Below are 24,917 nucleotides of genomic sequence, written 5' to 3' on the forward strand. Positions count from 1 at the left end.
GGATGTACCTTCCACAGACAAGTTATGGTTTCACTCTGACATTGCCATGAGCTTAAAATAATTAATGCCACAATACAGATTGGCAACTAGAAGCCACCATACAGAGCTGATCCCTAGGTACCACCAGCTGGCACCTGCATTCGTCAACTCAATGGCAAAAACTTTGTGTGACAGGAGTGGTGGCTGCATCAATAGGACTTGTGGGCAGCAAACTCTCTCTCTCTCTCTCTCTCTCTGTCTCTCTCTCTCTCTGTGTGTGTGTGTGTGTGTGAGAGAGAGAGAGAGACAGAGAGAGAGAGAGAGAGAGCGCACCGTCGGTCTTGCACTCTGCGATCAGCCACTGTGATCAGTCATAGAAATTCTCCAACATTTCAGCTCCTGTAACAGTCTATTTCAGCTTTCCCCAGCTTAGTGCTCTCCAGCATTTTACAACCTTCAACAGTCCCAGACAATATGGACCAATATGGTCAGGAATTGCAGGCATTGTAGGCCAAAATGGAAGGGGAAGGGCCATAGTTCAGTGGTGAAGCAACTATCTTGCATGCAAAAGATCCCAGGTTTGATCTCCAGCATCTCCCTGTAGGGCTGAAAAAAACCTGTGCCTAAAACACTACCAATCAGTGTGTAGATAATACTGAGCTTAATGAACCAGTGGCCTGACTCAGTGTAAAGCAGCTTCCTAAGTTCCTTGTACAATATATATACGCAGGTCCTGCTTACTGAACACAATGCGTTCCTTGGAAATGGTTTGTTAGCCAAGCATGTGCAAAAGGAATCATTAATTTCCATTAATTCCTATGTGAAATTTTCTAATGCGTTCCCGGCCACAGATTTCTGACTCCAAAAATCCAGAAAAAATGCTCTCTAATTTGTCCAATCACTTTTCCTCCTCCCTCCACACTGGAGCCAGTGTGGTGTAGTGGTTAAGAGCAGTAGTCTCGTAATCTGGGGAACTGGGTTCGCGTCTCCGCTCCTCCACATGCAGCTGCTGGGTGACCTTGGGCCAGTCACACTTCTCTGAAGTCTCTCAGCCCCACTCACCTCACAGAGTGTTTGTTGTGGGGGAGGAAGGGAAAGGAGAATGTTAGCCGCTTTGAGACTCCTGAAGGGGAGTGATAAAGCGGGATATCAAATCCAAACTCTTCTTCTTCTTCTTCTTCCATTCCTCAGCCAACCAGTAAAAAGCAAACAAGGTAGTAAAAATGCTCTCTCTTCAGATATATGAATCTGTAGTCAGCATTGCAAGGTTTGGGTACATTATTCCTCATGTCTGGATAAGTTAATTTTTGCATAGCGAACATTTGTAAAGTGGGGTGTGGGTGTGTGGATGTGGAGAGAGAGAGAGAGAGAGAGAGAGAGAGAGAGAGAGAGAGAGAGAGAGAACTATCGCCTTTTAAAATTGGAATTTTGCAAACAAGGATTTAAAACCCTGCAGCAAGAAGAACTACGAATACCTCACTCTCATCTTTCAGTCAAAACCAGAGCTGTAATTTATTTAGCCAGTTCCTATAAATGCCCCTTTAGCAGCTGTTTGATCTGGAGCAAAGAGCAGATGATCTCAATGCCATGAAAAGCTCCCTTACATTGGCTGATTTCTGTATCTCAAAGCTCTGTAACAGGCACAGGAGCAGAGTGGGCTCTTCTGTTTTTCTCCCTTGGCAAACCTCGTCTAAAGTTACATAGATCTATACTGACAGACTTCCCAGCAAAACTTAGCCATACTATTTCCCATCACAGGTCAAGTCAAACCTTGAAGAGAATTAATCTGCAGTAACATTTTGTTGAAAATATGTTTGTTGTGCTTGATCCTGTGACAGTTTGTGCAACAATAAACATAAAGTTGCTTGAATTTCATGTGGGTATCAAAGTACTTCCACATCATTCTGAAAGTTGAAATTGGACACACACATAGTCAAAGACATCCCAATTGTTAAAAGTTTCAAAGAGGGACATTTATCTCTCTCCCTTTGGCACAACCTCCTAGTCCTCATTCCAAACCGTAGCCAAGCCTTAATACATGTAATTGAAAGATCTGCATATTCTTCCCATTTTTACCCCGTCTCAGTTTCCTTCCCCCTGTCCTGTATCATCTGCCTTTGTAAATTTATAAACTGTAAATCCCTCAGGGCAGGGCCTGTCCTCATACTTAATGCCATGTACATAGATAGCACTATATTAATAATATTGGGGGTATAAAGTACTGCAGCATTGGCAAGAAATGTAAAATGCAGCACGCATATGACCCAAGAAAACAGGGATTACTAGAAAGGGTTGAACACAGGGATAGTTTTGCACTGAAGACTTAGAATGTAAGGCATGAAGTTCATCTCGTGATAAGAAGCCAGCATTACACAAACTCAGATACACATGAAAGGGAACTGCTGGGACTGTGAGAGTTCCTCTTGTTGCCTCTTCACACTCTTGAATTAGGCTTGGATATGGGGTGGGGAAAGCACGCCAAAGTGCAAGTAGATAAATAGGTACCACTCTGGTGGGAAGGTAAACGGTGTTTCTGGGCACTGCTCTGGTTTCTCCAGAAGCGGCTTAGTCATGCTGGCCACGTGATCCAGAAAAACTGTCTGCAGACAAACATTGGCTCCCTCGGCCAGTAAAGCGAGATGAGCGCCGCAACTCCAGAGTCATTCATGTCTGGACTTAACTGTCAAGGGTCCTTTACCTTTTATGGGGTGGGGAAGGACTTACAATTACCTTTTATGGGGTGGGGAAGGACTTACAATTGGACACATACAAATGCATATTCAAGTGCCTCCATGCATGCAGATCACTAAGGAAATGCAGAAAATTGCTCTGAGATCTCTTGGTGAAAGGTGGGTAAGATATCTAACAATAGCAGAATACATGGAAAGTGAGAGAAGTCTTGTCACCTGCAGAAATTCCTAAGAATTCTCAAAGATTATACATAAAGGTTCTTAGATTACATCTGCAAGCTCCTTTAGTATCCTTGAGAGCAGTTCATCAGGCCCTGGAGATCTGAATTCATTTAAAGTAGCTAAGCGTTTCCTTACCACCCCTTTTCCTATCCTGGGCTGCAGCTCCCTCCTTGCATTGTTTATTGTTACCACCAGGTTGGGCACCGATTCCCTTTTGGGTGAACACAGAGGCAAAGTAGGTGCATTTTGTGACAGGGAATTTCATTAGCGCAAGCAGTTTCTGAGCTCTGGGCGCAGTACTGCGCCTAAGATTTCAGATTAAAACTGAAGTGGAAGGAAAGGAGGACGTTTTTCTGCTTCCCCACTTCCAGCTACTCTCTGAAGACTGGAGAAGAGACCCTCTTAAGAATATTAGGGAGGTGGGCAGGGGAAGGACCAGAACACGTGAAAAATGAACATAACATTTTAGATGCCTTTGTATTCTTGTTATAAAAAAGTGTGCCTGGACATTTCGTTGCTGCACCCATGACCTAGGTTTAAGGTGCCATTTAGCTCCTAGCTTTCATATCTCAGTTTCTAACACTGAGGCTATGCAGGGTGGGGAGCAGTCAGGTACACTTGCCCTGGGCTTTGGAGGGCTAAGCCAGCCCGCCAGGGACCAGCTGCATTTTTGTTTGAGTTCATAGCTTTATTCTAACAAGACTCCCACCTCAGGCCTCAGACAAGCTCTGCGTGGTCCTGACACCAAGCCATGGTTTGCCTTAGCACGACATTGGAACCAGGCTTGAGAAGGTGAAGTAAAGGGAAGAAGATAAAGGTACACCAGAAATTGTGGTCTTTTAAAGGCTGGCTCTAAGACACCAGATGTGGACTGCACAAAGGGCATATTCTGGAACCTGTGGGGGTCACCTAAGCATAATGCCATGCATTCCTCAGGAGGGGAGGCCAAAATGCTGACAAAAGACTATGCTAAGAGATCAGAAGCCAACAGCTGCTGAAGTTCTCTCCTCACAATTTGGAAATTTGTCAAAAGAGAGTGTGTATGCAGTTAGTGTGTGAAAGGAGAGGGACCTCACGACCAGGCTTGCTATGCTGAAGCAATGCCAAAGCACAGAGGCTAGAAAACACCTAGAGTTCACCACTGTGAATAAACTTTCAGCACATTTAGAACTTTATTACTCTAAACTCATACACATGCAGAGTCTACCACATCAGCATCCATTCACACTGAATTTCACATGAATGGAATATATGAATCACTGCAAAGAACTGCAAGACATTCAAGTACAGATAAACTGAGTTCTTCCTACTGAAATCTAGCCATGTGTAGTCCAGTTCACAACAGGGCTGGAAACTAATAATCCAAAATATTCAAGTTTTGTTTTAAAGAGATGGTGGCAGGGAGCGCAGGGATTGAGAGAGAGAAGAATAACAGTAGCTCTCTTTTTTTTCACTGAAAGAAAAAACAGACCAGGACATTCTGCTCAGCCAGGACCTGTGCGACACGGAACGGGGCTTCTCCTTCCGTCTGCTTTAAAATGTGACAAATTCCATACTTCAAGCATCATGCTTCTTTTCCGAAAAACTTGACAAAACTCCTCACAGCTCTCGGAATGCAAGTTTGATGGTGCTTTTTGAAAAGAAAAGCAACAGAGTTCCAACAGGCTTCCCGGGAAAATATTTTTCTCAGAAACGGAATGCAAAAAAAAGGAGGGGGTGGTAAAAGTAAAGCCCTATACTCCAAGCTTCTCAAAAGCTGAGACCACTGAAATCTCAGTTGCTAGCATAAGGGTCAGCAAGCAGTGGACGATGAGTTAAATCCAGACCTTTGAGAGGTGCTGTTTAACCTTCTCCAAGTGCCAAACACAAACACAAAGAGGTGTGGAACAGCAGCATCTGGGTTAAAGCAGCAGAGCAATGGATTACCTGTACAGTAGGCTGCATCCCAGACACATAAAAGTCAGTGGTTTTTAGACACACATCTCTCCATCCAGGCAAGCAAGAGGTATTATTATCAGAGTTCAAGAACACCCTCTAAGCAGGCAAAAGCACTAATGGAATAGTGCAGAGGGCCAGTGCAATGTGCAGCCTGAGGAGAGTTCCAAGGGGAACACAGAGAGACTTGAATGGCCAAATTCAGCTCTCAGTTCCCTACCCTGCAATAGGACATCACACTGTTTGAGGAAAGGAGCCATGGCCTGCTAAGCCTTGCCCTCTCCTCAAAAATGGACCTTCAAACCATCCCAAAAAAGCCCATGCAACAGGGAAAAAGAGTGTCATGCTCTTCTGGGAAGAGAAGGGCATAGCAGTTTTAAAGTACATATTCAGCACGCAGAACATTCCATAGTTCAAGCCCTGAAGTCTTCAGCTCAAAGGATCAAGTAGCAGGCGATGGTAAGGCCCCCTAACAAAATCCAGTCATGGCCAGGTGGCTAGAAAGATTGAGTAATGCAGCTTCATGCATGTTCTAAAGAAGCTGCTGACCAAACTGTTAGGGGGAGCATGAACTTGTCCCTGGCATCTCCCAATTCAGATTTTATGACTACTGTCATGGTGACAATGCTAATCCTTCTTCCTTCCTTGGGAAGGAAGTGTAAAAAGGAAGGAAGAAAGCCCATATATTTTGCACAGTCTTTTCACACTGTCTTGTGAAATTTTTCCTTTGACCTGCTTGGCCCAGCCAGAGAAGGCATGTCACTGTTTTAGTTTTACCAGAGCTCTGTTCGCATGATCAAAAACAAACAGTGCTAGGTACTCTTTACTGAGGACCAAGTGCCTTATTTCCACTCCATATTCTCTCTCTCTCTCTCTCTCTCTCTCTCTCTCTCTCACTCACACACACACACACACACACACATTCAGTAGTATCTTACCCATAACAAAAATCATATATGATTGGCACTCCAGAGTTCTACACCTCTCTTTGATGTGCAAAGGGGTCTCGGGATGGGGTGTCAATGGTGTCAATATTTACTCGAGCAAAGCGCTCAGAAGTAGGCGCCTATATTGATCCATACACTTTATCAGCCATGAGAATAAAACCATCAAAAGCCAGCCAAATAGTTGTCACTTTGCTAGAGTTTGCTTCTTCTTTTTCTTCCCCCTTTCTTTTTCTACTGGCCTGTCCAGCTTTTCAATGCTTGGGTCACTTGCCAGTCCAGGCTATGAAAAGGGCCAGTGACCTGAGAGGAACTCTGCGTGCTCCCTCTTGTCTAAACTAGCAGATGTGAACTGCAGGACCAATATATTGGGAAAAGGAAAAGACTCCAAGCAGTAGGTTTGGAGGCCCCTTCCCCACAGAGGCCATCAGGCCATCTATTTGTTCATCTTTCAAACTAAACAGTATTTTTGGGTGAAGGAAAAAGGTACCAAGAAGCAAAAACTACTAAAGTAAGACTGGGTCCATGAGTGACATACTAGTTTTTTCCCATCCAGAGCCCCAGACGTCAGGAGCTGGAGCTGAGGGATGGGGTACAGGAGGAAGATCATAGGCGTAGCCAGGGGGGCAGCTGCCCCCTAGATCAAGTAAAACAACAGAAATACTTAACTAACTGACCAATCAGATCGGTTCTGCCTCCCCTAACAAAAGTCCTGCTCCCCCTAACAAAGTCCTGCCCCCCCAAAAAAATCCTGGCTATGCCCATGAGGAAAATGGTTCTGTTCTGTCTTTTAAGCTAGAGAAGAGAAGGACCCTAGAATTTATATCAGGCCTGGCTAATCCAAAGGTGTCATAGTGCTTGCCAATCACAGAGGCTGATGTAGCACAATTCTATTCTTTTCTGTTCCTGAATCATAGAAACTGAGCACAGGCAACTGTGGGTAATTCACTACATCAGATTCTAGGAGGTAAACATCATGGTCAGTTCAACAAGGGAAGAAGGAGAAGCATGGTTCTGGGTTCAAATTCTAGTTGAGCCTTGGAATCAAGTGGACAGCCTCTATCTGTGGAAATATAACATTCACCATATAAATGAGAAAAATGAAATCACTTTATATTTTTAGTATGCAGATATACATCCTTCTCAAAATGTACTTGATACATCTTTTCAATCATTAAAAAAAGGTTGATGCTGAGTCTTTCGGTTTTACTTTTGTAAAGAAGGGCCTTTTCAAGTAAAGATAATGTATTCTTTTTCTTGCTGCCCTCCAGAAACAGAAACAGAAGGCAGTTAATATTCCAGCCCACAAACTGACGGGAGTTTCTTGCAGTAACATTCCATGTGGCACTGTTCTCAACATGGTTTTGCTATTGATGCTTCAGGAGTGCCAAAAACAGGGGGCTATCTGCCATGTAATGTAGCAAAAGGTCGTAACAGAGAAATATTTACTAGATTCCAAACTTTCCTAGTGTTGAGATTGCAAGTCGCAAACTGGAAAGGCGAGGTAAATCCAACAATAAAAAAGAAAAGACACAGAGTTATAATTCTGGAGAACATTCTTTGAGAGGTCAGTAAGTCTACACAAGGCCCCTTGAGAGATGAGGAGGAGCTGTTCCTCATTGGAAGAGAACGTATGTTGCATCCAAAAGGTTCCAGGTTCAATCTCTGGTATCTCCAGATAGGTCTGGAAAAAGACTCCTGTCTCAAAATGTGGAGAGCTGATGCCAATCAGGTATAGATAAGACTGAGCTACATAGGTCAACATTCTGAATAGTATAAAGCAGCTTCTTATATTCCTCTGACACATCTAGCAACCTGGGAAGGAGAGCCATCATATTCCCTTCTAACCTCCTCAGCTTGTAGCCGGAATACATCTCTGTAACTCCTTTTTCCCAGTGTCTGGAAAAAGTCCAGCAATATGTCACAATAAGAAGCAGGACACCTCTGTGCACATACAGACATGTACAATACACCTGCCATTAGAAGTCAAGCATGTCACTTAACTAAAAATGAAATAAAATTCATCACAAACTGACCACTTTCTTCTTCTTTTTACAAAAATCCAAAATGTAAATACTGGAATTGTTTTCTGGCATGCTGAAGTCTTGATGACAAATGATAAGGCAACAAAATGAAATGTCACCTTACTAACTGCTTTAAAGTCTGACAGTTCTATAGGCACCTTCTTGTCAATAAGTTCCACTGAACCCAATGGATGATATTCAGCTAAGTTTTACTCCAGGTTAGACCCACTACGATTAATAAACATGACTGAGTCCATTGACTTTAATGGGTCTACTCTGAATAAAACTTAGTTGAATACCACCCAATGTGACTTACTTCTGAGAAGACACGCATAGTGTTGCACTTTCAGGCCCATATTTCTAAAACTGCCTAACCAGTAATGTTCCTACCTGGGAATTCTGTAAATACATAAAAAATGGGTATTGCTTCAGGACAGTGATTTAGAATTCAGTAAATATTCCTGAATTAGAAGTGTTTTACATGCTTGCATTCTTTGCCAATGCTGCCAAATTTCGCAGGGAGGTGGAGTTCCATGGTTTCATGCTTTCAAAAGGCAAGAAAAAGGAGCCAGGTGTCAGGATCTGGTCTACACAATACAAGCACAGCCTCCCAAGCCTCTTGTAGCTCTCGTTACTCCTGGCCCCGCATTGTGATACATGAATCACCCCAAGACAGGAGGACTGGATTTCTGACTATAGTTCATTTATTTATCTTGCGCGCGCACACACACACACACACACACTCTCCCTATTTCTCCCTCTCTAAGTTCTGATAACTTCCTCTGGTAGAAAGCTCAGGAAATTACACTCCAGAACTGTATTTATAGCGTAAACAGAACAAAAAAATGCATTTATAAAAACACTCGGTGGGAATCTCTACTTCAGCGCAGTTCATCAGCCAGCAATGACATACCTTTCACCTTTTAAAAGCTGTCTTACTGATGGAGCTAGTGCTTCTTCACAGAGCGCATAGTTTATCTGTGGAATTCAGTGCCACAAGATTTTGCTATTAACAAGGATGGCTTTAAATGGGGATTAGACAAATTCAGCAGGTTAGCCACTGTGGGAAACAAGATGCTGTGTTAGACGGGGCTTTAGTCTGACCCAGAGAGGCTCTTCTTATGTCAATTAACTGTCTTTGACTTTCTCAGAATAAAGGGTATGTTCATACTAGTGGTTGAAATGCAGTGAGGTCATCCCCTCTGTTTGCGATTCAAGCCACATTTGCATGGAGCTGTTCACATCAGAGAGGGGGCAGAGATGTCTTCACCCAACGCACACAACCTTTTTAGTTTCCACGCCCCTGTAACCCACCCCCACCCCATAACTCCTTATTCTTTAAGCTGTCATCTGCGTACATGTGCTCATCTGCCCCTGCACAACGACTGTCATGGTACGTTCACGTTACTGCTTACTCCACATTCAGCTTCCTAATCAGATTGAAGCTTGTTTCAAAAACACACACACCAAAAAGCAGTATTTGTCAAGAAACTACAGGATCAATATGGATTGTGGTGAATGTGCAGCTTCAACAGTTAGTAGTAGAAGCACCCTGGATGCAGAGTAAGCGCTAATGTGAAGATACCCAAAGACAGTTCAGCTCTGGCAAACTTCCCTGGAAGAAGCAGCCCACAATATGGAGAGGGAAGAGGAGAGTAGCCAATCCCACTGAAGTGCCTGAGAAGCTAACAACAGGAATCTGCATTTTGAGGAATGGGAAAGAATTCATCTCTCCTCAAATTGCACTATTTCACACTTTTCTTGTACAGAGAAATAGACAAAAAAGTGTGTGATGTGAATTTGGGCAACAAAAGGCCTAGTAGCAAGATTGGCTCTGTCTGTGGATGATATTCCCCCATCTATGAATGAATTGCCAGCTTCCTGACTCTGCACATTTTGTTCTGCTGTAGATTGAAAGGGAACAATCGAAACCCCTTTCTTCAAACCAGGATTGTATTAAATACAGCTGAATTTGAATCAGTGCCAAAGTCTCAAATACATGATGTATTTATAAAGGAAAATAATTTATGTGCAAAGAAAGAATTGAATTCTCTCATTAGGGAGTAACTACAAGCAACAATATTCAGGTTGACTTGATCCCCTGGCATTTAACTATTTTAGAAATTTAAGTAATGCTATGAAATTGCATCTATTCCAAGCAGCAAATCATATGCAAATGGAAAAGGTAAGATGTTAAATTCACCACCAAATCAAGATGAACCAAGTGTGCCACTGCAGACAACTCCTGAGCCTTTCAACATTCATTGTACAACACCACCACACAGGGCAGGAACCCAGATTGGCAAATTATGTCATATTTTTAAGGAACAATCCTTATTCCACAAAAACCACAGCTCCATAGCACACTGACATGTCCATAAATCTACAACCCATTTTCCATATACTCAACAAAAATACATTAATCTAACCTTCCTGGTTACATTAAAAGGAACTTTCTCCTGTCCCATGTAAGTTTACTCTACCCAGCTCCTCACAGACTCACTAGATAAAAATCCAGAGTAGAAGAAGCCAAAAAGACCAAAGACCACCCCCTCTTGAATGCCTTTATAAAACCAATACCCCACATAGCTCTGAAGAGTTCACACACCCTTACTCCATACAGCCCCATATAATTGACACCATATAACCCGATTCAAACAAGTTACACTTGTCGTGTAGGAAGGCTGGCAGAAGAAACTGGGATTCCAGTTTTGTTTGTTGTGTTAGCATCCAAATGCTAGAAACTTCAGCCAGCAGTGCAGACTTCAGGGCATAATCCTTCAGTGGGAAGTTCTCCTGCATAAGCCCCAGGGAAATTTATTCATTTGCATACATAGTGCTTACAGGGGAGACTGTCTCACTGGATTGTGGCCCTTTTTGGTCAGAGCCACTTGTTGACAGATCCAGTGTTAGGGGTTGTTGTTGCTTTTAAGTACTAAAAAAAAAATCTCTGGAATTTGCTGGCCTTATGATTTATTAAACATTTGCTTACAGCAAAGCTGCTTGTCATGAACAAACTCCCTCTAATCTGCTTATTATTTATTATTAGCATTAAATTATCGACATTGCCTAGGACTGGAAGAGTTCAATTTAGCAAAGCACTTCCTGACTTGATTTGCCTATCAGACTATAAAAAGTGTAACCAGCTCCAATTTTCTCTTTTTAATTTTTAAATCAACAGCAAAACACAAGAACAAAAATTGTTGGGATGCAGGTAAAATTATCAACCGGCCAACTTCTCTCTATCAGAACTCAACATTCATGTTGAATTTTGAGACTCCCCTTGGACATTCAGCTTCTACACACAAACACACACACACCATACGAACACCCCACACCCTTAGTTAAAATAGATAAATATGCCCCAGATATTTAAAGCTGGCTTAGCGGAATAGCAAAAAAAAAAGAGGAAAAAGAGAGGAAAAAGTCAGCAACAAACTCAACGCATTTTACTGGGGGGAAAAGAAAGAAGGGGAAATGAGTGTGAGATAAAGAGTTTTAAAATACCTTCTGGATTTATTTATGTATTAAAATTAGACCATATTTTAGTGGGGGGAGAGGAGAGATGGAGAAAGTATAAAGTTGCCTGTGCATAAAGCAGAGTGGAGCAACCAGGCAAAATCACTGGTCCCTGAAGGAAATAAATATATACAGATAACTCACGCGAAATTCAACATGTGACAGAGAGAAAAGAGGAGGCACCTTACCTTGGGGTGGGGGGAGTGGAGAGAAGATGTGGGGGGAGGCTCTCTCAGGCTGGCAAGTGGGGGGCAGGAGAGGCCGGCAGGCACTTGCGAAGTCGCTCTCGAGGGCAGAGTCTGCTACTCCATGGGAACTGCAGCTGCTGCCCCGCTCCTGAGGGCTTCAAGAGGCACCTTAGAGCGAAGGGAGGGAGGAAGGAGGTGAAGAAGAATGAGCGAGGAGGACCGGGCACAGCCAGCCAGCCAGGGCTGCGAATGAGCGCGCGGAGGGAGCTAGCAGCTTTTCACAAGCTCCTTCTTTTTTTCTTTTTTTGGACGGGCGAATTCAGCTCAGGAGGGCTGGGTTGGCTGGTTGAATTTTTTTTTTTTTAAGTATCTCTCTCTCTCTCTCCCCCTCCTTTTCTCTTGAGTGGCTTCCAGCTTCTGAATTGTTTTTCCTTTACACAGACGCAGGAGGCGGGAGTGTGTTATTTAAGCCACAACAAAAAAAATAAAGTTATCGTCATAATAAGCTTCTCCCCCCCCTTTTTTTTCTTTTTTAAAGCTGAGGAAATAAGCTCTCTTTTCTCCCCACGCTCCAAATGTACACATGCACACACCTTCTCCTTCAAAACTGTATGATGTTTATTCCAACACGGGCTGCTTCCTTTAGCTGACCAAACGACGTTCTTTAATTTTGTCACCCAAGTGACCAATAAACCTAAAAATCATGCCCCCACCCCAAAAAAGGAGGCAAACCTTGATGGAGAAAGGGGTTTTTTGAAGTTGCCTGCCTGCCCTTCTGTAAAGTGTGACAAGCTCGACCAAACCTGTCCTTCTCTCCTCAGTGGCGCCTGGGTTTTCTAGGCTGGGGCAAGGAACCTGTGGCCCTTCAGATGTCTTTGATTCCTTACCGGGCATTTACCATAAGGTACCACAGCAGGTTAGAATAATATAATATAAAGCAAATGTATTTATTCCATTTATATCCAATACCATTCCTCCAAAGAGCTCAATATAACATGAATAGTTCTCCTCTTCATTTTATCCTCACAGCAACCCTGTGAAGTAAGGTATGTTGGGAGACTGCGACTGGCCCAAGATCACCCACTAAGTTTTGTGGTTGAACAGGGATTTGAACCCTAGATCCCCAGGTCCCAGATCCAGAACTCTTAACCACTACATCACAATGGCTCAAATAAAACCATTACAGCTATTTTTTAAAAACAAACAAACAAACACACATACATACACACATTCCAAATGGAGCAGAACAATATAAATTATATCATATCAAATAAATACAGATGCCCAGAGTTCTTTGGGATAAGCCATGATAGTTTTTCAAAGAGTTTTTAAAACTGTAGTTTGGCTGTAACAGCAGTAACTCAGATTCAAGTCACACCTCTGTGAATAACATTTCCTCAGTTCTTAAACAAATATGAACAACAAGAAATAAACCTTACAGGGTAGTGAGGCCAAACACTGGGAAGTACTTTTGATTTTTCTAAATCACATGTATAATTGCCACTTTATAAATTCTCTCTGTTGTGCCTTTAACAGCAACCTAATATAAATTTAATAAAGCCCCCCCCCCCTAAAAAAAACTTGATCTGCATGACAGGAAAAGCTTCACCTGACAAATGTCCATGTCAAGCTGCTATTAAAGGCAGTTAAAATGTCCTTTGTCTCTCCTCTCCTCTTTTCGCTCCCTTGCTCTTTATGTTACCACTGTTTTTAACTGGCCCTGTTCCTGTGCTTCTAAAAGCAGCTTACATTCAGCAGATGAAGCTTCCCCCAATTAGCTCCGTGCTGCAATAAACTTAGCCTGATAAATTGATGTGTGTAGGATGCTGTTAAAGGTGTAGGAGCGGCGCTCCTGGAAAAGGTGACAAATGACTATATTCCCAACCCACACTGTTTTTCTCTTCCACTTTCAAACTGAAATTTTTTTGCTTACGTAAAAAAAGACATGCTCTTGCCTCCTCAAGTTTACATTTGCTCAGCAGAGTGCCATGCACGTTGATGGTTATAAAATACAACCATATAAAATATCACATATAGATCACATTTGGATAGCATTTATTTCCTGAAATTTTTTCAGTTGTGTACAGCTTTCAGAAGCGAGACTGCCTCTTTGGATGCAGAGTTAGAACAGAAGTGGAATGTTCCGGATATTCCCATCATCACCTTGATCCCTTTTCTGCCTCTAGTAGCCTCAGCTCGTTTATCTTCAGCAAGAGGGGCCTGGCCCTCTGTTTTAGTTGGCCACTATATTAACGTATTATTTTTTGTGTATGAATTAACCGAGATGTCTTGTTGACAGGTGTTCCCTGCAAGGCTCATCCATCCATCCTCCCCAGGCCCCTGTTACTTTTGGACAGATTGGGCCTCACTCCTCCTGCAGGATCAACAAAAAGAGCTATGACTGAGCTCCAGGAAACTATGAATGAATGAAGGTGCCAGGGATAGCATTCAAGGATCAGATGTCAAAAAACAGTGTGCAGTGGGATCATCTAGCACTCCATACACCTCAATCTTGTCTCCCTTTCCACCTTCACAGACAGATGTTGATCCAACCCATCTGTTGCTCACATATAATTATTTAAAAGAGAGGGGAGAAAATGAAAGTACAGATTTACACAACGCGCGAGTGTTTTTTTAAAAACTACCCAAGTAAATATGAATGCAGATAACTCACAATTTATATACTTTTAACTTGTGTGATTTCAACTTTATGCAGCTGAAGGCTGGCTGGTTGAAATCACACAAATTAAATGCATGGAAGGAGGAGAACTTAAAAGTTCTTTTTATGCAGGGTCGTCCCAGTTTGGAAAGAGCTTTAAAGTTCTCAGGCTTGCTTATTGGGCTCTGAGGGAGATCATGTGACAGTCTCTCGGAGCTCAGTAAGACCCATTAGGTGTGCTGGCTCCATAAGGTAAAATTGCTTGTGTGGGGGCAGTTCCAAAGGGGTGGCTACCTCCCCGTGTAAATTTTAGTTTTATACAATACACTAGTTTCTATACACACTCACACACACCTGTCTGTCCTCCATCCTAATAGGCCAGAGGCATTATCAGAATTTGAGAACACATTCTAGCCAGGATACACGTGGCCCCCAGGCAGTCTCTCATTCAGGCAGGTTTGGGGTTGGTCAGTGCCTTCAGTCCATACCCTGGAACATTCTCTTAGTTACACTGGAATTTGGGGGAAGTGAGATGTAAAGGCAAGCTCTTACCATCAGAAAGTTCTCCTTCATGTTTACCTGGAATCTCCTTTATTGTTTTTTTGAATCCATTGATTCAACTCCTACCCTCTAGGAGCAGCAGAAAAAAAGCTTGCTCCATCATCCATGTGACAGCTTTTCAAATATTTGAAGATGGCTATCATAATTCATCTTAGTCTCCTCTTATCCAAGCTAAACACACCCAACTCCCTCAACAGTTCTTCATAAGGCTTGCTTTCCAAACCCTTGATCATCTTTGTTGCCCTCCTCTGCACACATTCCAGCTTGTCAATATCCTTAATAGACTGTGGTGCTCAGAACTGGACACAGGACTCCAGGTGCGGCCTGACCAAGGCAGAATAAAGTCCTACTCAGGGCCCATGAGGAAACTGCTGTCGCTGCTTTGTGCCACTTCAAGTGGTGAAATGGGATGTGCTGGCTCTGGCATTACTATTACTTCCTTTGATCTGGACATTATACTTCTGTTGATACAACCTAGAGTTGTATTAGCTTCTTTTGCTGCTGTATCACAGTGTTGACTCCTGCTAAGCTACATTTAGGGTCCAAGCACTGCAAGTAAATAAACACAGTTAAGGAACATCAGCAAGACCCCCAGAAACTATGGTACCATCTTAGCCCAGAGGACCATGATGGCAAGCAGAGCCCCAGGAATATGCCTCAAATTCAGCCAGAGTTTGTACTTTTCAGAGGCCCTGGACACAAACTGTGAAACTTTATTATGATACAGTCCTCTAGTGTAGGAAACCGCAGAGTGGAGCAATACAAGCAGAGTTGCTTGGCAACAAAGGTACCCTTAATATGTGAAAATGAAACCATAACACACACAAAAAGCACACAGACAATTGTTGGCATGTATGTAGGAGAAATGTAATAAGAGGAAAGTTAACAGCCTGGAGCAGCTAAATTGTACACACAAAGAAGTAACGGTATGGATCAGGTGTTAGAAGTGTCCCTGTGGCATACCTTGTAGCACAGTGATGGCGCCACCATCCATAGGTTGACACTGCTGCACCTTAGCATTGCAACTAGAAGCTAAAATGGACAAGCAGGAGCCAGCCAGGCCATGACATGGATGTAAAGCATCTGCTTTCAATGCAGAATCACAAAATCACAGCATTGTAGGGTTGGAAGGGACACCAAGGGTCATAGAGTCCAACCTCTTGCAATACAGGAACGAAGGTCCCAGGTTCAGTTTCCAGCATCTCCATTTTTTGTTTGCTTGTAAGTCGCTTGGGTTACCTTGGGCAAGAAAAAACAGCTAACAAATTTAATGAATAATAATAATGTAGAACTGGAACAGCAGTGGCTGGTCCATTAAGGCAAATGCGCCACTGCCCCACCAACCACAGGCTGCCATCAGTCAGTCCCTGCCTGCCTTCTTACTTGCAATTGATCCAGGGGGTGTCACTGCCTGTCTTCCTTCTCCTCCATCTCAGTGTTGTCCCTTGTAGAACTAAGCAGGAAGAAGGATGGGTGAAACAGTAAAATAAGCTAGCTCTGGCTATCATTAGCTCTGGTTCCACCTACCGCTGGCCTCCCTGCCTTCTGACCCTTGCTCTCAGTTCCCACTGGGCTGGGAGAGACTCGTCTGAAACCCTGGAGAGCAGCTGCCAGTCAATGAAGGCAAAAATGAGCTGAATTGACCAATGGTCTAACTCAGTATAAATCAACTTCCTATCTTGCTACGATGTAATATGTTGGCCAGCTATACCATGTCATACCTTACACAGGGAGCAGGGAAGACTGGATGGATAAATTCTCATCACAAAACATGTTCCCTTCTGTGTGTCATGACAGTTGCATGTGTGTAGGAAGGGTGAATGGGATATTGGATGGGGCAACATTCAAACATTTGATCCCTCCCCATCTGGCAGGCTGAACTTGTACAGCTCACTGACAGGTAAATCACACGTAGCTTCTGTTCATTTGCTTGAGCTTCCAGTCAGTGACACAGAAGCTGAATTGTTAAATCACCTTCTTAATGATGCACATCTGTCAATTGCCCAAATATGAAAAACATTGCCTGAAATTAACGCCTCATTGTGATGGAGTAATATATGGAAAATTGCATTACATGAAAAGCTTAGCACGTAACACCTTTTTTTTTGAAAGGAAAAACAAAGGTAACTTCTTTTGTCTCAGTTTGGTGAGATTTTATTAAATACATAAAAAAAGAAAATTTACATTTGTCTCTTCCACAAGTCTCAAGAGAAAGTTGGCATAAGTAACACCTAATTGGTTGGAAAAAATTTCTTGATGTAATATAGAGCCTTTTATTCTTGGTACTCCTTGTGCCTCTGAAGGTTTCAGTTATAGGTTTATGTTTCTGTATCTCTTGCAAGTCATGTGCACCAGACTTCTTGTTCTCTCATTTCTTATGACAGTACTCTCCAGTTACTTGTCTGTAGCTTATCGCAAATATCCAAATAATCAGCTTTGTCATTTCTTCCTGTGAATGTAATATCCAATGCCAGCCTAGGTTTAGTTTGGATAGGTTTTTATGTGTTTGTCTCATGAATTTCTACTTTGGTAATTGGGTTATGTGGATAAAATCCAATAAAAATACTTCTTTTTTTAAAAAAATGATGATTAATAAGATGAAGCAGAGTGGAGTAGCATACTTGGCTGTTGTGTGCTTCCACATCACTCGAAAGGACTTTCAGCCACCCTGCGTCAGTGTAGCACAGTTGCCCTCTGCAGGCGTTCAAAGAGAGCATGTGCAAGTCCCACTATCAACATCTCCATCCCAAAAGGAGATCTTTTTATATGAAGGGATCTTATAGCTTACTCTGCTCAAAGCAGGGGAAGCCTTTGTACAATCAGAAACTATTAGGGTTCACGATTGTGCAGGGACTTAATCCAAATCCATTTGGAAGCTTCATTCCCACTCGATGCAGGAAGATCTGGGTGGTATATTTTATTAATCCATTTATTTTTCAACTTACATCTTGCCCTTCCTCCCAAAGGAGCCCCGGGACAGCAAACAGTGATAGAACAATCAAAGCATCTAAAAACATTACAGATGTAGACTGGGAAAGATCACTGCTTAAAAGGCTTGTTCAAAAGAAAGGCCTTCAATGGTTGCTGAAAGGACAACAGTCTAATATTTAATGCAAGGGAATTCCAAAGATGGTGCCACCACACCAAAGGCCCAATTCCTACACTGCAGAAAGGAGCTCTTGATAAGATGCTATCTGCAGGAGGCCCTCATCTGCAGAGCAGAGTGAGTGACTGGGTATAGAAGAGGTGAGATGATATTTTAGAAACATATGAGGCAGGGAAGTTGGTGATGGGGCTGGTGAATACAACCACTGCACCCTCTACCTACCTCCCACCCACCCACCCACATTGCTTGAGTAGGGATGCTGTTGGAATGCATCTCCAAAACCGCTGGACAGAGCATTTAGGGAGTGAAACTTGCCACTTACCCACAGGTCTAGCTGTGTCACATCCACTAGTGTGGATGAAATATAGCCGGATGTACCTATGCAAACAGTTGTATACCTGCAGAAGTTGCAAGTCCACATGAACGTTGCAGCAGAACAGCAAATGACTGCCTAGAACTAAAAGACACCATTCATTAAGAACCTAAGCTCTTTTTGAAGCCATCAAAGCAAGCAGCATTTACCACATCTGGTGGCAGTGAGTTCCATAAGTTAAAAATGTGTTTGAATAAATACTTCCTTTTTCCTCTTGTGATCCTGCTCCTAATCTACCTCACTCTGTAGCACAGAGTTCTAATACTATGAGAAAGACAAATTTTACATTTTACAACTTTACACACAGCTTATAGTTTTGTAACTCCCTACCATCTCGCCTTTCGAGGTTACCAGCATGAGTTTGACCAAACTGCGGGAGGTAGTGGAGGACAGAGGTGCCTGGCGTGCTCTGGTCCATGGGGTCACGAAGAGTCGGACACGACTAAACAACAACAACACCATCTCGCCTTTCTCATTTCCCCCTAAATGTCAAAGCTACAGAAGTTTTAGACCAGAAATGGGGGACTTGTTGCCCTTCAGGTGTTATTGGACTCCAGCTCCCATTGGCCCCAACAAACATTGCCAGGGGTCAGGAATGGTGGGAGTTGTAGTCTAGCAATATCTGGAGGGGATCAAACCTGCAACCTTGGTGTTATCTGCACCATGCTCTAACCAACTGAGCTATGCAGCTGACTTGTAGCCCAGCAATATCTGGAAGGTGACAGGTTCTCTATTTGAGAATGTTATCATTTATATGTCTGGGGAATATTTGTGAACGTTGCAATATGTTCTGAGTAAAACAGGCGCTGGTTTATATTTTTGTAATTGTGTTGTACTTCAACATATAGTGTCAAACAAGCGAGCTGCACAATGTGCAATTAACTTCAGTTTACCGAAATGATGGGAAACAAAACATTTTTATACAAGGGAATCATTTTAGCTCTAGGGGGACACTTTGTAAGGAAAGGCATTTGGTTGTACTCAACAGCACAGCCTTTGCCAGCCTTTTGCCCTCCAGATGTTTTGGACTTCAGCTCCCATGAACAAAGGCTGACTGGCACTGATGGAAGCTGTCGTCCAAAACATCTGGAGGGAAACAGGTTGGAAATGGTGCCTGCTAAAGCTCTTTTTGTTTACAGAAGCCTCCCCAGACGTAGGCCTGTAGTATCTAAATTCTACTCAAAGTAGACCCACTGAAGTTACTCAGTGTAAGTTAGTCATATCCATTGCTTTCAACGGGTCTATGTGGAGCAGGACTAGCCTTGGATACAATCCACATATTTTTATCATGCACATTTGTTTTTTAAAATCTGTTTATTTTTATGTCTGTTTTTAAAGTCTGTTTTTATGGTTATTCTTAATGAATATTTTATGCAATTTTATGTAAATCCATTAGATATTTTCTCTTGATTAAGCACTACATAAATCTTGCTAAATAAACAGAGAATAAAATGCTTCTACTCATGCTAGCCAGAGCACCCAAATTTCATGAATCCCTCCTCCCCATCTATTACAGCCCTCCACATTATGCGAGACAGACAGAGAGACACACACACACACAGAGAGAGAGAGAGAGAGAGAGAGAGAGAGAGAGAGAGAGAGAGAGAGAGGGAGAATTCTCTGGAAATTCCATAGCTGTTGCGTTTACCCAGGTTTGGTTTACTATAGGAAATGAGGTCACTGGAAGTTTATTGCCATTCTGTAATATGTGTTGGACGTATACATTTTAAAAACTGTGATTGACAATCAAATCTACTGCCCCACATCAGAACTTCAGACAGAGACAGCTGCCCTCCCCAGATGCTTACAGAGCCCCATACTCAGCTCTCCTCCCTGCCTCTCTCTCAATCTTTATGAGAAAGATTTCCCTTATTTTTCACACACAGACCTAGGGAGCAATCCTATGAGTAAGAAGCTGGTGTAAAGCAAGCCGGTGTAAGTTAAGTAAAGGTAAAGGGACCCCTGACCATTAGGTCCAGTCGTGGCCGACTCTGGGGTTGCGGCGCTCATCTCGCTTTATTGGCCGAGGGAGCCGGCGTACAGCTTCCAGTTCATGTGGCCAGCATGACTAAGCCGCTTCTGGCGAACCAGAGCAGCGCACGGAAACACCGTTTACCTTCCCACTGGAGCGGTACTTATTTATCTACTTGCACTGGCGTGCTTTCAAACTGCTAGGTTGGCAAGAGCAGGGACTGAGCAACGGGAGCTCACCCCATCGCGGGGATTCGAACCGCTGACCTTCTGATTGGCAAGTCCTAGGCTCTGTGGTTTCACCTACAGTGCCACCCGTAAGCAGGTGTAAAATTGCACAAGATCAAAATCCCATTCAGCAGCAGAAATCAAAATCCCATTCTGCCTAAGTCAGGGAGGGGCTGGGGAAACAAACCTTTAAAATAGGGTTGTAAGACAGGTTAACGAGTCACGTGACCAAGCCTACCATGCCACTTTTGGAGGTCTTACACCAGCCTTGGCTGATCTCCAACTGAGCTAGTGTGAATAAGTTAAGGGTGGTGGGAATTGTAGCTCTCATACCCTCCAACACATTGAAGCCAATATATGGGACACCATCTTCCCAGACACCATCTTCCCATTTTTTATCATGAGAGCATGGCACCTGTTTTGGTTGCTGTGATCTCACGATTTTGCACCATGGTCCCCCCCCAAAAAAAAGCAGTTTGGGGGGGCAAAGCCCAAAACACACATTTTGGGGCACCACACAAGATCACTGCTCACCAAAAAGCATTTTTCTCAGGGGAGAATCATGCAGTGAAATTGCGAGAGATCACAGCAACCAAAATGTCTGCTGTTCTCTCATGATAATCAATTGGATGTCCTGATATTTCTGAGACACTTGTGGGGTATGAGCTTTGTGTGGGGCAAACTACAGTTTCCAAGATTCTTTGGGAGAAATCATGTGCTTTGAATGTGCTTCAAATGTATGGTGAGTATGTAGATTGTGGTTGGCTTTTCTCAAGAAGCAATCTTCTAAGTATTCTGAACTATTAACATTCCTCCATCAAATCCAAGACTCTGCCCAGGTACTGCTTTAAGGCAAACCCACAGCAATATCTTGATGCACCGAAATCCAATAAAACCCATAACATGCAACAGAATTGTGTTTTCTGAATTGCGTTCAGCTAATTCCATTATAAACTTTGCAGATCACATGCATCACATCTCAAAGTAGTCCTTATCCTTTGCAAACACAGAGTTTTGAAAGCACATTTCAACACCATGGCTCAAGAGTTAACACTGCTATGATTACAATACTTAACACCTATAGAATGCTTTCCCCGAGGGTTCGAATAGATTCATAACCACCATCTCAATAATCCTCACAATAGCTTCATATTTATAGGCAAGACTTGAAGAGATTTGTGGTTTGCTTAAAATCCAACCAGTGCATTCAGTAACTGAAGGGAAGGGAGGTTTGAACTGGGACTTGCTGGCTTACTGTACACACACTTGGCCACTATGCTGGACCACCTTCCTTTTGCAAAATGTGGCCCAATCCTGCGCCTGTTTACCTGGAAGTAAGTGAAGTGGATTAAACTGGACTTCCTCTCATACACAGGATCATTTACCCACATAGAAAGAGCTGTCTTCTTATGGGAATGGAACGAAGGTTACTTCCTAAGGCTGGGCGTCTCCTCTTCAGAGTGGGAGAGCTGGCAAGTCCTGGTTCCTGGAACAGGCTCTCTGGCTTTAGAATCCCTCTTGGCCTGTGAGGATTGCCAAGCCCATCTAGTAAGTTGCTGTGCCCAGCCGGGGTCCCTGGCTTCAACCTCTGGCCTGCCATGACCCCACATCTGACTTGACTCCACCACTTGGCACAGACTGAATCTGATCCGCTTTCTGCTTATCCATGCCTGGGTGGGCCAAATCCTGCGAGCGAGTGCTGCACCCAAGCTTAGCATGTGGCACCACTTCCTTTCACGTTTTTTAGCTGTTGACAGGTATGCACGGAGGAATGGAGGCGAGCCCAGCTTCCTGGTCTGTTTCCCACTCTGGAGCAACACTAAAAGCATGAAGCAAAGCATCCTCAACCGCTGCGTGCCAAGCATTGCCCGTGGCAAGAAGATTAATGGGTGGGCTTTGGGAGAGCACTTAAAAGAAGAAGCAGTGGGATTAACAGGGATTTAAGGAGCCCAGACACTGTTGCCAGTGAGCAGCTGATATGTAGCCGGTGGCTCACAACCTCCGTTTTCCAAGAAATGTTGCAGCGGGGTTGTTTGACAAGGAAAGGACTAAAGGTTTTGTGTGTGGTTGTGCTTTTGGAGGGGAGGGAGAGACTGGGGGTGCTTCCAAGACAGGGGCTTAATCTGCAAACGTGTTGTTGAGATGTCGCCAAGGAGTCATTGGCAACAGTCATTGGATTTTCCCTGCAAAGGGTAAATTGGATTACATTTTGGGAGGGGGGGCAATGCAGACTGCCATTTTTGATGTTGTTGTAGACACTGCTAGGTGAATATGTCACTTTTCATTTTTCACTTTCCAGTTCTCCACATTTCTATATCAATTCATGATATTATTTTTTTTTTAAAATCATCAGCATTTTAGTGTAAATTACTCCCAATGTACACATTTTTGTATGTATTTTTTCCTAATATACAAACATTTGCAAAATGATTTCCCCTAGTATAATGCATTTTTGTATACTACTGTATTTGCACTAATATATGCACACTTTAGCCGAGTACATGCATTTTGGATACATTAATTACTTGGCTGTAGAACTGCACTGCAAAATTTGGAGAAGTGCAAACTTTGAAGGATAATTGCATTTCACTTTGTGTATGCTTTTGGAAACAGCAAATTAGGTAAGTTCAGAATTTTTTTACATTTCATTAAATGTATACACAGCTTGATTGTAACAAATCATCCTCATCCTCATCCTCATCCTCATAATCTCACAGTGGTTTACAAAAAAAATGCCACCTGAACTGAATCCCTCCCCTGCCCCTATCTCTAGTGGTGGCTGCTTGGTGACTTGCTTTGACTCAGACCTGGGGCTCCCCCTGCCCTGGTGGCTTTTGTTTAATAACCATGTGCAGTTTTCTTTCTTGGTCACTGTGGTTCTTTATCTCCATATCTCTGCTGGGGAGAGGGTTCCAGAGTTCTGGACCTCTGTTAGGCTGTCTTGATGTATTAGAAAATTAGGAAAAGCATTCTCCCAATGCTACTTCTATGGACTTAGATCCAAAGGTAGGATTGGAACCAGTGCCCCCAATTCCCATTCCCCAGAGCCAGTCCAGGAGGATAACATGGTCGATGGTATCAAAAGCCAACGAGAGATCCATAAGCAAGAGCAAAGTTGCACTCCTCTTGCCCTGCTCCCTGCAAAGGGTAACCAAGAGCCACTCAGTTCTTCCAAGGCCAGGCCTGAACCCAGATCGGAATGGATCTAAATAATCTGTGTCACCCAGGAAAACTACCCTGGGATCACCTTGATATGTTGAAGAGTGGTCTATGAATGTGAAAATAGTAATAATAGATTTATCAGGGATCCATGCCAACTGTCTTCTTGCCATGCGCGGCAATTGGAACTGCTGTATTTAATGGCCACAAGCTGCTCAGCACCAGCTGCTTATGAGCACGAGAGAGAGAAGGCTGCTGTGTCTTCGAGCCTCTGCTTATGGGATTCCCAGAAACCTTTTGGTTGCCTCCTGTTGAATAGGAAACAGGATGCTAGGGTAGCTGGACCTTCACTCAGATCCAGCAGAGCTTTCATTATCTTCTTGCTGAGTTTGTGAACATACATATGCAAGGAGGAACACACAGCACATGTCATTGTGGAGTTTTACAGCTCTTGGCTTGAAGGTCCAGAGCGCTAATCTAGGCTACCATTTTTGCTTCTATAACAAATTCCCAATCCTGCTTCCTGTCCTCCAGCTTGAACCATTAGATCAGAGGCCACAAACATCACATCCACAGGAGCCACTGTGTTGGCCAGTATCTCCTATGGGTGCTTGCAGAAAGTCTTGGTAAATATCCCTCAGAAATCCACAGTACAAAAGAACAGTTTCTGTTTGCACTGGCTCTGCCTCTTGTACATTGAGCATGCCCCTTCAGACATGCTCACATATATCTGGGTGCCAGAATGGGAAACCCACCTTCCCTTCAATTTTGAACCATTGATCGGTGAAAAGAATTTCTCTCTGGCTTACATACACTATGCATTTAAAGGAATATCATACCACTTTAAACAGTTAAGAATTCTTGGAATTTTAGTTTGCTAAGGGTGCTGAGAATTGTTAGGAGACCCTTATTCTAAGGTTACCAGATTTTTTTTCAATGAATCTGGGGACACTTTTCAACTTCCGTAAGAATGATAGGATTTTGTCAGGGGAATGATTTGTAAATCCGGAGACTGTCTCCGGGAAACGGGGACATTTGGTAAGCTTACCTTATTCTCTTCACAGAACTGCAGTTCCCATAATTCCCTGGGAAGAGAGGCTGACTGTTAAACCCCTCTGAACAATGCAGCTCTGTGAAAGGAAATGGAGTCTCCTAACAATTCTCAGCACCCTGAACAAACATGCTGTTCCTAGGATTCTTTAGGGGAAGGGATGACTGTTAAAGTGGTATGATGGTGCTTTAAAAGTATGGTGCGGATATGGCCACAGTCAGTGAGTGTGGCCTTGACTGATTTGGTTGCCATTTTGTGATATGCCATGCCCCCATGGCAGCCATTTTTTAACTAGTGCCCATGACACT

At 43.2% G+C, this 24,917-nt stretch overlaps 1 protein-coding gene across 1 annotated transcript in view; it reads right to left on the reverse strand.

Annotated features, from left to right (window-relative positions):
• The window catches only part of COL8A2 (collagen type VIII alpha 2 chain), a 142,812-nt gene extending 130,970 nt beyond the window's left edge, over positions 1-11,842 (reverse strand). Inside the window, exon 1 of the mRNA XM_053398866.1 lies at positions 11,502-11,842. The gene's annotated coding sequence lies outside the window, so the exon portion shown is untranslated. The remainder of the gene's footprint in view (positions 1-11,501) is intronic.
• Between the last annotated feature and the right edge of the window lie 13,075 nt (positions 11,843-24,917).

This window comes from Podarcis raffonei, chromosome 8 (assembly GCF_027172205.1).
Source record: "Podarcis raffonei isolate rPodRaf1 chromosome 8, rPodRaf1.pri, whole genome shotgun sequence".
Taxonomy (NCBI): domain Eukaryota; kingdom Metazoa; phylum Chordata; class Lepidosauria; order Squamata; family Lacertidae; genus Podarcis; species Podarcis raffonei.